We start from the raw sequence: 16,238 nt of genomic DNA on the forward strand, positions 1-16,238 counted from the left end.
ATGAGTCCACGTTTTGCACACGGTGGAGCGAAAAGCAGGTCTGCCGATGATGAGGCTTCATGAGGCGCGCATTATTTCTCAGTTGTTATTGCGCATAATTCCGCGCGTTTTTTATTCATACTGTTTACTGTAATTGTATAGTCATCCGTCTTTAGTACAGCGTGCACATAGACGTACGTCGAAAAGCGCCACAATATTTAGCCTAAGAAGTCGCTTTGATAGTTTTCAGTTACGATCCCCTCTACGTTCAGCAAATGAGGGCCAGTGGGCGCAAGATCGTGGGGCACAATAACCAACGATGGCCTTAGATCTCTACGCAGGATTGACGGACGAATGTGCACTGAGTCCATATAGAAATCATGAATCAAGGCCTCCTGCCCTTTCTGCTAGACGGTCATTTTCCAGTCAGCTAGTACTGACTGCAGCAAGACTTGTCGCCAGTCCATACATCACGCGCCGTGCGAGCGCGCATGGAAGCCCTTGACGTCATGACACTAGACGGGCACCATTAGGACCTGATATGAACATTATTGAAAATATTTGGCGTAGAATGGAACACAACCTGTCAAAGATGCAGCTCCAGCACATAAGTTGTGGCGAATTGTGGGCTGTGGTTGAACAACAGTGGGAGACCCTCACAATGGATCCCGACCTCGTTCCAGCGCTCTACGACTCGCGTTTTGCTGAGCTCGTCCAATCTACCTGACGCTTTTCTTCGTGTTGAGTGGTCATGCAAATGCATAGAATGAAACACTTTGTTATTTTTTTAAGTTGATTGAACAGAATAAAGCTGCATTTGTGACGATAGCAATGTACCTTCATTTATGGTTCATTCCATGTTCATCAAGGGGGCATTCCACGCCAACTGTGCCAGCCATGGCGCTCGAGCAATATCCATATCTCTCAAAAAATTACAAAACAGTTACGCGTATATAAGCATTACATGCACACTATCTTCCTAAAATATTTTGAGCGGAAAGAGCTTTTTGCGCCTATGCAGGCCTATTGAATTTCACAAAACGGTGGAAAACCAGGTGCTGTTGTACCCGGCGTTCCTTCAGAGTAGTGGATGTCACCCCAGCGACATGCAGTTGTCACGCCTCATCCTTCATTTCTAGGCAGCTTGCTTGAAGGTAGCAACGTCGTCTCTCCTGACGGTCACGAAGAGCCCATCAATGCCATTATGGCCGGCCATTCACTTCGCTACAAAACTCTGGTCACGGATGAAGCAATTATGGGAAACGAGCCGACGGCCTCGTCAAATGAGATGTTGAGCGTGCACGCCGGATATGAGGTTCGTGCAAGGATACGATTCTACACACCTGTCAGCCGCACAAATTGGCACGATCGACCACGCTGGAGACGGAGTCAGCGCATGATTCCAGTTCCCCTGTTCGTGCCCAGTGACGTGCGTGTGTTTCGACAAAACTCCCGTCGTAGGGAAAGGGCAACAAGCCCCTGGATTGGTGGGACCTGAGGTCATCGGTCTCCTGACGCCGGATTGGAGGAAGCGACTCAACAATGACGACGCAGGGCATAAAAAGCGGATCCACACGGCTGTGGGAAGAAGAGAGGGGGACGCTCGGAAAGAGTGAGACACTCGTACATGCAAAGACGCTACCATAGCGTGCTCCGATAGTTGGAGCCGGATTGTAAAACTCAACCATGTACTTTTTTTTAATATAATCCTTTTTTTAGTTCTCTTAAACGTCGGTCAGAACCCTTTCTCCCGGCACCTGGCACGGCACCATCCATGGAAACTTCGTTGGCCGCACGGACCTTCACAACAGTGCGAAACAAAAATGTGCCAAAAATCGACCGTATCAGGCATCCTTAAAAACTTTGCGTTTGAATGTTGTTTGAACATTGTGCTTTCATAATAAAAGAGTTTGACAAAATGCTTTTATGATTTGTTTAATCATTAACACCTACGTCAATATGCGCAAATTATACCGTTCTTGAGAAATTTTTCACAAAAACCGGTCACTGAAGGAAAGCTAGAATTATTTTACAGAACTGCCCCTAACACGTCCTATGTTCTAAAATTTTATTTTCGACGATATGCTGCGCACAGGCTCTAATATAAAACGCTGACTTTGACAAAAACTGTATTTTTGCCTCTGTTCAGACGTTCAATGATGTGGACAAGTTGGTTTAAGTCCTGACGTAGTGGGCAAATTCGGTGGTCAGGTGCAGCCTATAATACTTCTCTTCTATCCTCCATAGCGTACAAGAGAGAGTGGATCTTGTATCCTCCATAGCGTACGGGCTAGGCGTTGCATTTACTAGCTCTTCTGCATTCCTTATTGTAACTGCCAACAGCGCCACGTGAGACATATGCAGCTGTGAAGAGACGCTCGCACACATTATCAGTGTCTGCCCGAGCTATAGTACCAAGAGGCAAGTGATGTGCAGAGTGCAGGACCAATTGGAGAATCGTCCGCTATCAAAATCTAAAGCACTAGGCCAGGGTTCCCTCAACACATCCGCGAAGAAGGCCTTAGCCGCTTTACTAAGATTCCTGCGGTATACGGGCTTTCACGATAAACTTAGTGAACGCCGCCCCCTACCGCTCTATAGTGTACGCGGTTTCTTTGTGCTCGTCTCTTTCTGCACTCTTTCTCTTGTTATCCCCCTACTCCTTCGCCCCGTGCAGCGTAGCCAACCGGAACTGATTCTTGCCAACGCCCGTCTCTCTATGAATCCACTTTCTCTCTCGATAGCGTACGGGAGTATCCGAGGTTCCTAGCGGTCAGACCGTCACGTAAGGCGTGCAGTACTTATTGGTGCACTGCTGAGGGCACAACCTGAAGGTATATAGTTGGCGCGGACTGGTGAGAAGTTCTTTGGGAGAACGCCGTTTTGCAGGGAAAATGAAGACAGCCCTCGCCTAAATACCCCAGGGACAACTTCGGTGTTGCCTTCAATATACTCGACGAGGCTTTTTAGCTGCGGGGTCGCTCGTTGCTGTTCAGCGAAGTCTTCCATGCTTATTTCGACCATCTAACGTAAGCAACGACCCTTTCTAAAGCCTCTTTCCATTCAACTATAGTCGGCGCTGAGGCCTAGGCTACCTGCGTCAAGTGGATTTCGGTGGCGGCGTCTTCATCGAAGTGGGCGAGTACTGGTGGTGACTGCAGGCGTCATTTAAGCTCTACGAATGATTCGATTTGTGGCGTTTCCCACTTGAACGTGAAGTCAGATGTTGTGAGATATGTCAATGGTTTGGCGATGCGGGAAAACTACTTGACGAAGCACCTGTAATAGGTACAAAGACCAAGGAATGTGCGCACTCCGTCCTCTTCGGTGGACTGTGGAAAGTCAGCGACGGCAGATGTCTTCTGCGGGTCAGGGAGGCCTCCAGATTTTCTGAAGACGTGGCCTAGGAACAGAAGTTAATCATAAGCGAAGCGGGACTTTTCAGTCTTTAAAGTGAGCCCTGCTGAGTTGATGTCCTCCAAGTACTTCACTGGACAAATATCTGTTCTTTTTTTGCCATTTACCTGCTCCTTTTCCCTCTGTACGGCAGCGCATATCTTACCTAGCTTATTGGGCTTATTGGTTTATTATTAGGCACAATAAGAACAACAGTTTTACTGACTGTCGTATAGGTGTGGTTTATAAGATTCCCCTTAGCTGTGCCAGTTCTACGTAGGGCAAACGGGACGTTGTGTCAATCAGAGGCTAATGGAACATAGAAGGTCGTTAACCGGCGGATCGCCTTCTAATCTTTCCTTACATTACCAAGATTGTAACTGCACGCCAGAGTTAGATGACTGCGCGATATTGTACAGGCATAAGAATGAAGATACGCGTCTTATGGTGGAGGCATGGCATTTCTATAATGGTGGAAGTGGTGGAAGCCTTCCATTACTTTGCATAAGGAAGAGACTAAGTGCCTTAACAGTTATCTCTCACGTAGAGCGGCACATGTACCCAACTGACACGTGGTGATACCATTCCTGAGCTTGCGCAGATGAGTTTTGTGTCTTCTTTCTTTTTTAGTCTCAGGGCTCCCTTCAGTTGATAGTCGGCGTTCGTGTTGTCCACTTCTCTACTTTTGTGTCCTGTCTGCACACCTCACCTCTTTTTTGCATAAATGTGTTTTTATTGTGCTCACGCGAATATTCTGAACTCATTTATATAGTATTTTGAAGAACGATCAATGAATTACGTTCTAACTATTTATCTCTCGCAAAGGTCGAAAAACTCATTTCGAGAAACGAAACGCGGCCATATTTACGCACCGTTATATATCGTTCATTTCGCTTCATCTGAGTGGTAATTACGTAAATCCTACAACGTAGTGGATGATAAAATTGTTAGTGTAGAAGGCACCATTTTTCATCTATAATTTACAATTAGCAGGACCTGCCATCCAAGAGCATGTCTTGGAAAAGCGCAACGCGCACCATCAAGCCGCGAAATGTCGCACGAAAAGGCGGGCCTTAGGCTACTTCGTGCTTTATTTGACCACAAAACTAACTCCTTCTGGCCACGATTCGTGGATTAAGAACTCGCTGAACTTCGAGTTATCCTCATCAATGGAGAATCATCGAGTTCACTTTGAAATATCCGATGCGTCAATACTTAATTGTCCAGTTCTAATTATATTTATGATAAGAGCGGTGCCCAACAAGAGCATGCTGACGAATAGCAATAGAAAAAGAAATACGATGAACTAGTCCTAGCGATTATATAGTGCCCCCTTGGATTTAATTTAGAGCCGTGTCATTTGCATAAGAGTTATACACACAAGATTATTAAACTTACTCTATATTTCTTCCGTTAGTAAAGTAAAAACGTTATTAGCATATGGTTATGCGGGCCATCGCTCATATTTGTATTGCGCTATTGAAGCAAAATTTAATTCCGCCTAAATTATATCGGTCAGATGGTATTAGAATTCTAATATACATATATCCAGTTTGCGAACTCAAGGGCAACCTCATAATTCCTTTTTTTTTATCTCTGTCTTGCGGGAAAAAATTATTTCCTCAGAATATGCTAACTCCTAAGCTGCTTAGAAAAATTAGTCCTACGTTGGAAAAAAAAAACTTTTTTTTCCTTTTCCTGTAATCCGGCATTGCAGAAGAGTAAATAAACTCGATCCCTCTTTCAAAAGAAAGCCGGCCGAAGTGGGAGCAGCGGAAAAGCGAAGGCGTTCCGGGAACTCCTTTCTGAGCAAACATCTGGCGAAGCGAGGACTGGAGCAAAATGGACTTGCCGTTCGGTGTCTTGTTGATTCCCCCGGGCAGGGCAGTGCTGCGCCGTCCTGTTTACGTTAGCACATTCAAATGAAGCCCTCAACGTATGCGCCTTTCTTCGCACGCGTTCTTTTTTCTTATTCCATGGACATCATTTGCTGGTTCCTCTGAACGCGCCCAAAGCTGCAACTCTTAGATATTTATAACGCAGGCTATACAGGGTGTCCCACATAACTTGAGCCAAGTATTTAAAAATGAAAGGCATGTCGGAAGCCAATTGAACCGAACGCATACTATTCGCAATAGTCCATAGTAACTTAGACAATCTTTTGTTTTTCCCATATCTCCCTAATTAATTAAGTTTAATTACCCAACATTTTAATGATTGGCTGAGGACCCCAAGTATGACACGCAGATTTCTGGAGCACCTTCAGAAACCACCGATCCAGTTGTTTCCTTTACGATACGTCTTACGTAATCGTTTTTTCTGGGTTGCAAAGAAAGCCCCCGAAATATCAAAAAGTCACGTGACGGAGCGCTTGCGCCGTGGTATCGTGTCGCTCTCACGCGTGCGTTCGGTGAACAAGGTCGGCTCCGGTCAGATGACGGCGAAAATGCATGCTGCTGGCCGAGCGCTGCCGATGAGTTAAAGAACGCCCTGCCGCTTCCTCGTCGCCAGTCACAATTTTTATAGTCATTCACGACGTTCACTTGTTCCTGTTTACGCTTTATGTAATTTTGTTGTACTTGCTCACCCATTACTCAGTCTTCATATTGGGGCATGTGGTGTATTTCTAAATAAATAAATAAATAAATAAATAAATAAATAAATTATAAAGCAGCGAGATGATAGAGAACTGCATGAGCCAGATTGCGTCAGTGTGGCTAGCAAGTTTATTTTTGCGAGTGTTAAGCCATGAGGCGCGCGTGCATATAATCCGAAATAGTAGAAAAAGTTATGTATCTGAGTAGACATCATGCAAAATAAATGTAATTGGCCCTGTAGAATAATAAAGGAACTCTTGGCGCAATAGCAGCGAGCCTACTCTGCTGAGTGAGTGAGGCTAGTTCTGTCTCCCAAAATGCCACGTGGTAAACTGAAAAGAATAAACTGACAAAAAGAAAGACGCTTGTAGGACCCTTGCGAAGCAACCGGCGACGGCATTCCAGCATTATCGAAACGAGTCTCGCACTTTAAACCGAAACTATAGAGAGAAATAGCGAGTTGGCGGATCATTTCTTTAAGACTCAGTTGGCATTATAGTTGCGGACAAAAGGTCGGTTATTATCGTAAACAACGAAGGCCAGGTTATTCCCTCGCGAATTTCGGGCCTTAGCAACAGCGACGGTTAGGATGCTGTAACGCATGTCTGGAGTGCTTTCGTTAAAAACGATCTTCTTAAAACTCTGCGGAGAGTATTTCGTTCTTTTTGAGTGCAATGTAATCCTTCTATATTGATAAGCTAATAAATCTAGTTCCAAGCGGATGTCATATATATCTCTTGACATCACAAGGAGTTATAGCGCAAAAACATTAAGCCCGTCTTTATTTTTTTTACGTCTTAGGCCATTTCTAGCTTACTAAGACTACGATGACATTTTTTGAACTGAAACTTCTAATTGACTGATCCAGCCGAATTAATTTTCCTCTACAGCGTGCCCTTAATGTATAGAACTAGCTTCTTATGGACGCAATTCCTCACGTGACTTTCAGTACATCATCTCTTATAACCAAGACTGCACCAACTGGAATGAAAGTGCCCTTTATCCATAATGCCAGTGCATGTATTTGCAGCCCTATAAGATTATGGTCGAGTAATTATCGCTTATAAATATTACTAAAACCCGTTTTGTCACCTCGTTTAGCTACGCTTTATAGCGGGCAATCACGGCAGCACGGATGTTGGAATTGTGCTCCACTGTGGCTGTTACGAAGGCATTGTACAGTTTGTCCAAGGCTTCCGAAAATTTCTTCCTGTCATGAGTTAATTTAGAAAGTCATGTTCTCACGCTGAATGAGCGGAAAGTTTCGCTCCCTAGGTAACGCAGCTCGCAGCGTGGGAATATCGAGTACGTGTTCACTAAGTACATCTTCTTTCTTTTCAATCTCTCCGTTGATCTGCATAATTTGGTACGTGTGGCTTCCCACAATATGCACGCTTTGCATAATTCGGCATGAGGTTGTTTGAGGGTTCGTAACTTTCAACACGCGCGTTCGCATATTTTCCTTAATAACTCCTACAAACTACCTTAAGCTTGAACTCATTCGTGAGGTATTTTTCCTTGAAAAACTTCCAGAAGCACAAATATTTAAATATATCGTATTCACAAATACACGCTCTCAGGAAGTATGTTCAGTACACATAGACTTCGCACTGAAGAAAAGCTTTTCAAATTTCTGATTAAAGTTATTATTACTCGAGCATCGTCTTTGTCGAAAAGGAAAAAATAATAACAAAGAAAGTAATAATAATACTAGCATATGCATACCCGCCCCTTTCAAACCCAGTCCTAATTATAACCCGCTTCTCATTATATATATATATATATATATATATATATATATATATATATATATATATATATATATAATCATATCATAAGAAGCCAACAAATAAAGACACCAAGGACCACACATGGGAAATTACTTATACTTACTAACTGAATAAAGAAATTATAAATTAATGCAATTGAAAGCGGATGAAAGGGGAAGAGCACCGGACGCTTAATGCGAAGACGTGGGATCATTACCTACCTGTGGAAAGTTGTTTTTTCATCCGCATTGAATTGCATTAATTTATAATTCTTTATTTTGGTTAGTAAGTACAAGTAAGTTCCCCAGTGTGGTCATTGGTGTCTTTGTTTGTTAGCTTCTTATGATATTATTAATAAAAATCAGGCCTCTCGGTTAACCCTCTTTCTTCTCGTTCACATATACATGTCTGTAGTTGTGGCTGAGGAAATCACGATTCCCCCGGCAGTAAAATGAAGCAAAAGAGAGTACGGCGTACGTTGTATTTGCAGACTAACTTTTACTGACGTTTCATCTGGTGGCCCTCCTTGACTGACAAAGGCTGGTCCACTAGCGGAAATGTCAATAAAATATACTGTGCAAATCTAACCTACGCTGTACTCTCTTTTACTTGTATCATTGCTTGTTGGCTTCTTATGAAGCCAACAAGCAATGATACAAATGACAGCATAGGGGAAATTACTTGCAGTTCTAAATGGAATTAAAGAAATGATAAATTAAACTGAAAATCAAAGTGATGAAAAACATTAACAGTGGCTTAGCTCGGCTATGCCAGGATATACGTAGCGTGAGCTAAGGTTCAGCTGGTCATTCATTGGCGTCAAGTCTTTCGTGTGCCACAGTCTGTCACACACGTCGCGCACATATCCAAACGGATTGTTTACGAAGTCCGTCTCGAAGGTCCGAGTCGCACTGGCGCTTTCGCTAAGTTTCACCGTATAGTCAGTCAATCGGCGAGCCTTGACGTCATCGACGGCGTCTTGTTGTTGCTGCTGCTGAGATGGTCGGGCACGTCGCTAAGCCTCCTGGCGACGCCGCTTTGATAGGCGTTCCTCCCTTTGCCCCGGTGTCTCCGTAGCACGTTTAGCCTTTTGCTCGTTCTTCCTACGCTCAATCGCTAATTGCCAGGCAACTACTTCGGGCTCCGATGAGTTAAGCTTCTCCGCTCTTTTGCGCCGCTCAGCAGCAATTTCGCTATCCTTCTCCATGGCTATACCACACTGGCAAACGCCCCGCTATATGTATACCTCCACTGATACCTCTGCGCATGCGCACAAAATGAGAGGCACTACCAAGCGGCTCCAGCGCTACGTCAGACTTGGCTACTGCGCAACGGAGGTGCACAGCTGGGCACGCGCCGGCGCCAGTGCGTCTGCCTCGGCTATGACGTCACTACTCTGTAATGCGCAGACCGGCAAGGCGCGCGCGGTGGCGGCGGAGCACGCCCCAGCTGTGCGCCGTGTGACGTCACTGCTACTCGCGCATGCGCAGCACGGCTCTCCAGGAGCCACTCGAAACTGCTCAACTTCGGCCAGTGTAGCCGACTGGCCGAGACGCTGGCCGAGACTGGCCGACACGCTACAAAACAACATTCCGAAGGTGGGATAAGAACCCACGTCTTGGCATTACGCGTGCGATGCTCTTACCAATCGAGCTACCACGGCGCTGTTTTCCCGACCACTTGCTGGGGTACTTATGTTTTTCTACTGGAGCTAACTATGTCTCCGATGCACGGAAACTCAATGGGGTCACCAGAGACGGACAGCAGCCGGATTAGGTACGTTCCAACGAAAAAGATAAATGCATGCGTTACGGAAAGCCAGCGAAGTTTCGCAAGCACATCGTGAAAAAATGTGCACAGAATGGTCAACAAAGCACAAGCAAGGGCGCATCGATTAAAACCCCCGGGAACCACGCATACTGGGCTGAGTTCACGGAGCACAGCGTCACACTCTGGGCCGATTTTTGGAGGTACGAGAGATAAATTAATTCTGGCAATAAGCGTCTCAAGGTGACTGTCGACACGTATCCAGAATTTAAGTTAGCCTCGAAAAGGTTCATTGAAGCGTTTTAGAATGTGAGCTTTGTTGCACAGTGTAGGGACTGTGTAAGGGATTATATTGTGAGGTGCAAGAGGCGAAAGGGTAAAGAAACAGCGGAATGAATTAGTTTGTTTGGCGGCGCGATGTTCTCGGTAAGGGCAATGATGTGGTGGTGGGACGCGATTCCTTCTACATCTGTAGTGTTGTGAAGCGTTTCAGTGAAGTTCAGTGCTTCTGTCTATGCGTCGTCTGGGTTGGAGAGTCCTTCCAATGGTACCCGGTTAGTGACTCCACCGGCTGCAGCATAAGCGTGTTCATTACCACGGAGAGAATCCAGTCCAGTCGATACACGCCCTCTGTAAGGCTGTGGGGTGTAATGATGTGAGGATACAGTGTGTGCCGTGTAACAACATTCCTTTTGCCAAACTCCTGCGGGAAGTTCGCCAATCAGTGACCACTGTATTTGGGTCCGTGCGGTGCCGATATGGTTGGAGTGCGTATGATGACCAGTGCGATAAGCAGCTTCTTTCATTGTGCCGCAGTCCACATTGTTAGGCGTGGCCGATGCCCTCAGAGTATCTCTGCTATCTAGTATGACTAGACACAGGGCACGTGCCTGTGGGTATACGGGGCAACATCGGTCTATAGGACAGGTGTTTCCCGACAGGTGTTTCCTTATCTTTCGCTCTGTCTCATCGAAAAAACAGCCCATACCCAGTGGAACTTACCCGTTGGGGAGAAAAGTGTTCACGAAAGAGTGGTACGTAACCACTGTTTCATACCCAAATGAAGCAAGTTAGCTAGACAGTTGTTTTCGAAACCGATTCCCTCAGCATAGCATCCGATGCTCTACCCATTAGTACCATGAACTACCCAGTGACACAAATGGGCATGAAATGAACATGGTTAGATACGGTCGCAAACTGATACCGGAAAGTGCGTGAAGTATCGCACTTAAAAAACAAAGAAGGCGGCATCATGTACGTTTGGTTATTAGTCGAGTCTGTTAAGCTAAGAAGTGGCTTGTGAAGGCTAGCTGCATCACGCAATGCTTCCTGCTCGTTCCTTTCCTTCGTCCATGCGTCGGGGCCTCACTCACAGACATAGTTGTCTTAACACGGAAACAACGAAGGTCACACTTCGTAGGCGGCCAACGTGCGGTCTGCTGGCTATCTGGTGACCGCTTCTTGAAAGCCTACTCATATGTTATTTCACAATAAAAAGAGCCCACCACAAGCTGAAGCAGCCAAGGAATGAGTAACAATAACAACAATATGTGCTGCTGGTGTGCAGAACTGAAAGCAGTGCACGCCTCGCAAACATTAGTGTGGTCAGTACATGGAGCTGGGGCGACGCCCTTTGGCCGAGGAAAGCGTTTTGTCCTTGAGTTACGTGATTTACCCCGTGGAAGCACGGCGCTCGTTGCTTGGATGCGTCGCGGAAGAAGACCGCTGCTTCCTTCTGGAGCCGGTTAAGTTAGTAGGCGGCCCTTGTGCTTAAGAGGATCGCTTTTCTTCTGATCTTTTTTAATACCGGCGGCGTCTGGTACGACCAAACTCTGACAGCCAGGCGGCACCCTGATAAAATTTTTATGAAAGGCGGGCGTAGAGAAACAGAATCGCTGTAGGATACTCTAAGGTTGCAAGTCATTCCCAACACTTGAAACAACAGTCAGCTGACTAGGGACGCAATGCCACTCCAGCTTCTGCAGTTAGATACTCGGCCCACCTTGAGCGACAAGCCGAAAACGGAAAAGAAGGAAAACAAGAAGGTAGAATTACATGTGTGGCCGACGAAAGTATGTCGAGCCTTTTCTGTCGCTTTCGCGACATGGACACATCTGTGTGGTTAGCCTCCCGCGCCTTCGCGTTTCATGCTGCTCTCGTTGTCTCTCTGACTCCGTGCCGGAAAGATAAACATGGTGGCGCATTGGCTATGCAAAGCACGTCAGCGCGCTTGTTCGTATTGGAAACTGAGGGGCCCAATGGACTGACGCCTAAACTAAACGCTTTGTCTTATTTTCTCATCCTTGTATCATAGCGTATTTATAGCCGACTGCCATTGCTACTACGTAATACGGTTTCTTTCACGTACTGCAATTAACTGAAGCAGATATTTGAATGCGCATTGAAATTCTTATACCACTTGAAGCTTTTCCATTTTATAGGGAACAAAATGTCTTAAGCAGCGTTGACATTGCTAATACTTTTATAGTGACTCTAGTATGCGTTCTGGCTGTACGAATGTACGAATCATTCAAGTTCCATTTTAACTCTCTAAAAAAAAAGTGTTTGAAGAAAGTGTGGCAGAAACATTTGTCGTTCATTACACGTCTTGATTCGTAATCGCAGAGCACAATGAGTGAAGCCTTTTCGGAAAATGAAGTAAAGAAGAAAAAAGAAAAGTCCGCCTTCTTCGGATTTTTTGCTGCAAGAGCGTGCATGTTCGCGGTCGTGTATCAAATGTTTCAATATCGTTACATAAGTGAAAAAATAAAACAGTATACCTAAAAGAAAATTATGAATCGATCAGATGGGAAGAAGACCGTGAAAATACGCAACTCTGTGAGCAGAACAGCTTTTCTTCGGTCGTCTGAAAAGACTTGCAATTTATCTCCCCCCTTCCCGGCAGGCTTAGCTTTACTATTCCCTGTGTCTGTCAGGACTGCAAGTGGTTGCGTACGCGTGACACCAATACGAGATCATTGAAGTTTCTTTTTGCGTTTTTTTTTTTCGTTTGCGCCATTTGGTGTTTTCCTAAGCATACACGCACACTCCGCATCAGCGCACAGCAACTGCTGGGATGAAGCGAGTAAAACAATCTTTTTCGACTGCTATCGAGGCACAAAACGACGCATTTCACGCCATCACACGGAAAGTTCATGTTGCAAAGCACGTTGCAAGTATGGCTGTGATAGCTGTGGACGTACGGTGCAAGCGCCTTATTTTCTGCTTTACCGGTAAAATGTATGGGATAGGCAGCTTTCTCTATTTGATAGTGAAACAAATATATATTAAAATATAAGAAGTTAGGTAAAAGTAAGAAAAAAAGGAGTTGCTCTTATTCTTCTACTCCTCGCAGAGATTTCGCAACTTACTTGCAGTTATGCAATGTTATCTGGCCCAGTGCGCGTTTTTATTGAGCCTATTGTTAGATGTCTCTGTAACCATGCTGGCCACTCAGCTCACACAGAGCCGAGTTCTCGAATCTGCCGATACCCGCCGTGCTTGCTTAGTGGCTATGGTGTTGGGCTGCTAAGCACGAGGTCGCGGGATCGAATCCCGGCCACGGCGGCCGCATTTCGATGGGGGCGAAATGCTGAAACACCCCTGTACTTAGATTTAGGTGAACGTTAAAGAACCCCAGGTGGTCGAAATTTCCGGAGTCCCCCACTACGGCGTGCCTCATAATCAGAAAGTGCTTTTGGCACGTAAAACCCCATATTTTTTTTTTATTCTGCCGACGGGGAATCGCCCCCCTGCTTTTCCTGGACACTCTCCGTCGGCCACAATTCGCCGCCCACGTGGCTCTGCCGCCCGTGCCGCTTTAACGAATGTCTCTGCGCATGCGCGCAGTGAAACTCTGGCACGACATAAATTGCTGGCCATAGATTCTAAAAAACGGGCCGCAGTGACAAAAGGAGAAGCCGTGCCGCACATAAAACCGCCTAAGTGCAGGTTACGTTCCTAAATGGCTGCAATTAGATGGAGCAACTGAATATCCCGCATTGTTGAACAGAGCAGTAATTTAGCGCTTATGTATTATTACAATTTCGCACTAAATACCGTTTGGACTTCGAGGAAACGTTTTCTCGATTCTTCTGCAAACGCTTCAGCGGTGTTTTGTCCTCATGAAATAGAGGCGGTAAATCGTGAATACTCATGATAGCACTGGCAGTCACGGAAACCATAATGCACATGGGCAGTTTCTTGTAAGTGCAAAAAAGAGAAGAAAAATAACGGATGCCGACCACGCAGTTTTCGAGGACTAGAGAAGAAGGACGTTAACTCTGCATTAACGATAACGACGGCGACAGATGTGACGCAAACTTTGCGACTTGCCCCAGAAGCATCGCGTTTTGCTATAGTGATGTAAAATTACCTTTCGTAAGGTTCGGTTCTGTTCGCGCTCATTGATGAGCCATTAAGCTACTGAACTGCAAATGATTACACATTCTTGAATTTGAACATCAGTCTTTCACAGCTTTACATTTTTATGATTGCGTGTTTATACTTCTTACAACAAATATCGAGTCGTATTTAATTACCCTATGCATATTGTTAAGTAAGTTGTTTATTTTCATTTCTTATTCTTGTGGAAAGCGCAGACATACATGTTCATTCAACTTCACTCTAAAGTCTTGTATAGCAAAGAACACGTCATGTAAAAAAGCTCAGCTACGGAATACTTAGAAGCATTCCAGTGCTGTGCAGCATGCTTTGAAGTTACCGCACAGTACGCGAACCGATAAAATTAGACGAAGCAAGAGTGCGCATTCGAACTGTTGTTGTTGTTGTTGTCCTGAGTGGCCGTGGCACATACCCACAGTGGGGGATTGGCCAAGAATCGGGCGGTTTAATTAGGTGCCTAAAAATAATAATGATAACAAGGGAGTTAACAATTTGGGCGTGTGAGCTTAAAAGTAAACGTTTTGCGTCTGGAGAAAAAAATGGATAATCTGCTTCGTCTGAAATGTGCGCGCTCTCACAGCAATCTTTGTCCGCTGCGCCCCACAACGCGACCACCGAAAAGCGCGTTCTTTGAACAAAGCAGGATGTCAAGAGACATACAAAAATAATTGACTGCAATATTTTTGGATGAGCCTTTAAGAAGCTAGTCGTTGAAGCTAAAAATCTCTCGAACAAGACTAAGCTCTCTACATCCGCTCTGACACGACCATGGAGGGAGAAAGACGCGAAAGCCGACTGAGCTGACACTTTACGCGGTTTTAAATGCCATCGATGTCTCCGCCAAACGGCGGTAGCATTCAATAATAGCTACGCCCACAAACCACTCCGTTTGCAAAGCGTGTCGCTACTTCTATACGGAGATTAATGTAAACTCCTTACCGCGTTATTTATCGTATATTAACAGCTTCTAGCATAACAAAATCTAAAAGGAAGAAAATCCTATGTATTTACCTGATACCCATATTCTACGTGGTACCTATAATGAAGCTATCCATTAACGAAGCAATGCTGACTTCACTAATTTTTAATAAAATTAGCTAGAAATATGAGAGATGCACTCGATTTCTTATAGAAATGTGTAAAGTTTCTTTCAACAGTTCTGAAAAGTAATTTTTCAGATTGAAACGCCTCTTTGCATGTTCATAAAATACGCACGCGTGTATCGTATATGATGCACGCGCCGCGGTAGCTTAGCGGCCATTATGGTGTTTCACTGCTAAGCACGAAGTCGCGTGAACAAATCCCGGCCGCGGCGGCCGCATTTCGATGAGGGCGAAGTGCATAAACGCCCGTGTCCCGTACATTGGGGCCACGTTAAAGATCCCCTGGTTGTCAAAGTTAACCCGGAATCCCCCACTATGGCGTGCCTCATAATCAAATCGTGATTTTGGCACGCAAAACCCCAGAATTCATTCATTCATCACATATGACATGCGACAGTTCTGCTTGATAAAATCGCAACAGTTTAAGAAAAGTGATGTTGGTTTAAGCATATCTGGCACAAACGAAGGTTTATGTATTTTTTTCACAAGAAATTGAAAACTTATGCTCTACGGGTACACGTAGAAAACTTTGAAAATCGCGACGTCAACCTATGTTTAAGATTTTATAAGATAAGTAGATACCGTCCACATGCACCACCCATTCTGCGTCCCGCATGTACAGTTAATTTAAAAGCGTAGAGAGAGAGAGAGAGAGAGAGGGAGAGAGCTGTGCCAACATTTCTGCGGCAACGCCGTGTGCATCAATGGCTAATCAACAAACTAGGCGCGAAACATCCAACTTTTCAGAGGCACTGGCGGTGGTACAGATAGCCCGGTGAACGGAAGCGACGGAACCTGAGTCAGCTTGAAAAGCACATTTCAAAGCATCATTGGTAAGCGGCAGCATAAAGGACGATCAGATCAGCGCTTTCGCTCAATATATGCGGCGTTCCCTAAAGTTACCAGGCCTGCCGAGGCGTATAGTAAATTGAATAAGTAAGAAATATTGAAGAAAAATTGGCAGTGGCTTAGCTCGGCTATGCCAGGATATATGTAGTGAAAGCTAAGGCATAGCATGGTTAGCCTTGGTTAATCTTGATTGCAAGTCCAGGGTAGTCTGGTTGTCTCTAGCTATGTTGCGGCGTTTAGCCAGTCGTTCGGCGCGCTGTTCGTCTGTTTCCTGGGCGATACCTTTCCTATTCATCTCGTTCCGATGTCGATTCCAGGGTTCCTCCTACACGAAACGTTCATTAGAGGGATCGCCAGTCGTTTGTGCGCATGCG

At 45.2% G+C, this 16,238-nt stretch overlaps 1 protein-coding gene across 1 annotated transcript in view; it reads right to left on the reverse strand.

The window, feature by feature from the left end:
• LOC126543018 (neurotrimin-like) overlaps nt 1-16,238 on the reverse strand; it is a 412,056-nt gene that overhangs the window by 318,897 nt on the left and 76,921 nt on the right. The gene's annotated exons all lie outside the window — the stretch shown is intronic.

This window comes from Dermacentor andersoni, chromosome 2, assembly GCF_023375885.2.
Source record: "Dermacentor andersoni chromosome 2, qqDerAnde1_hic_scaffold, whole genome shotgun sequence".
NCBI lineage: Eukaryota > Metazoa > Arthropoda > Arachnida > Ixodida > Ixodidae > Dermacentor > Dermacentor andersoni.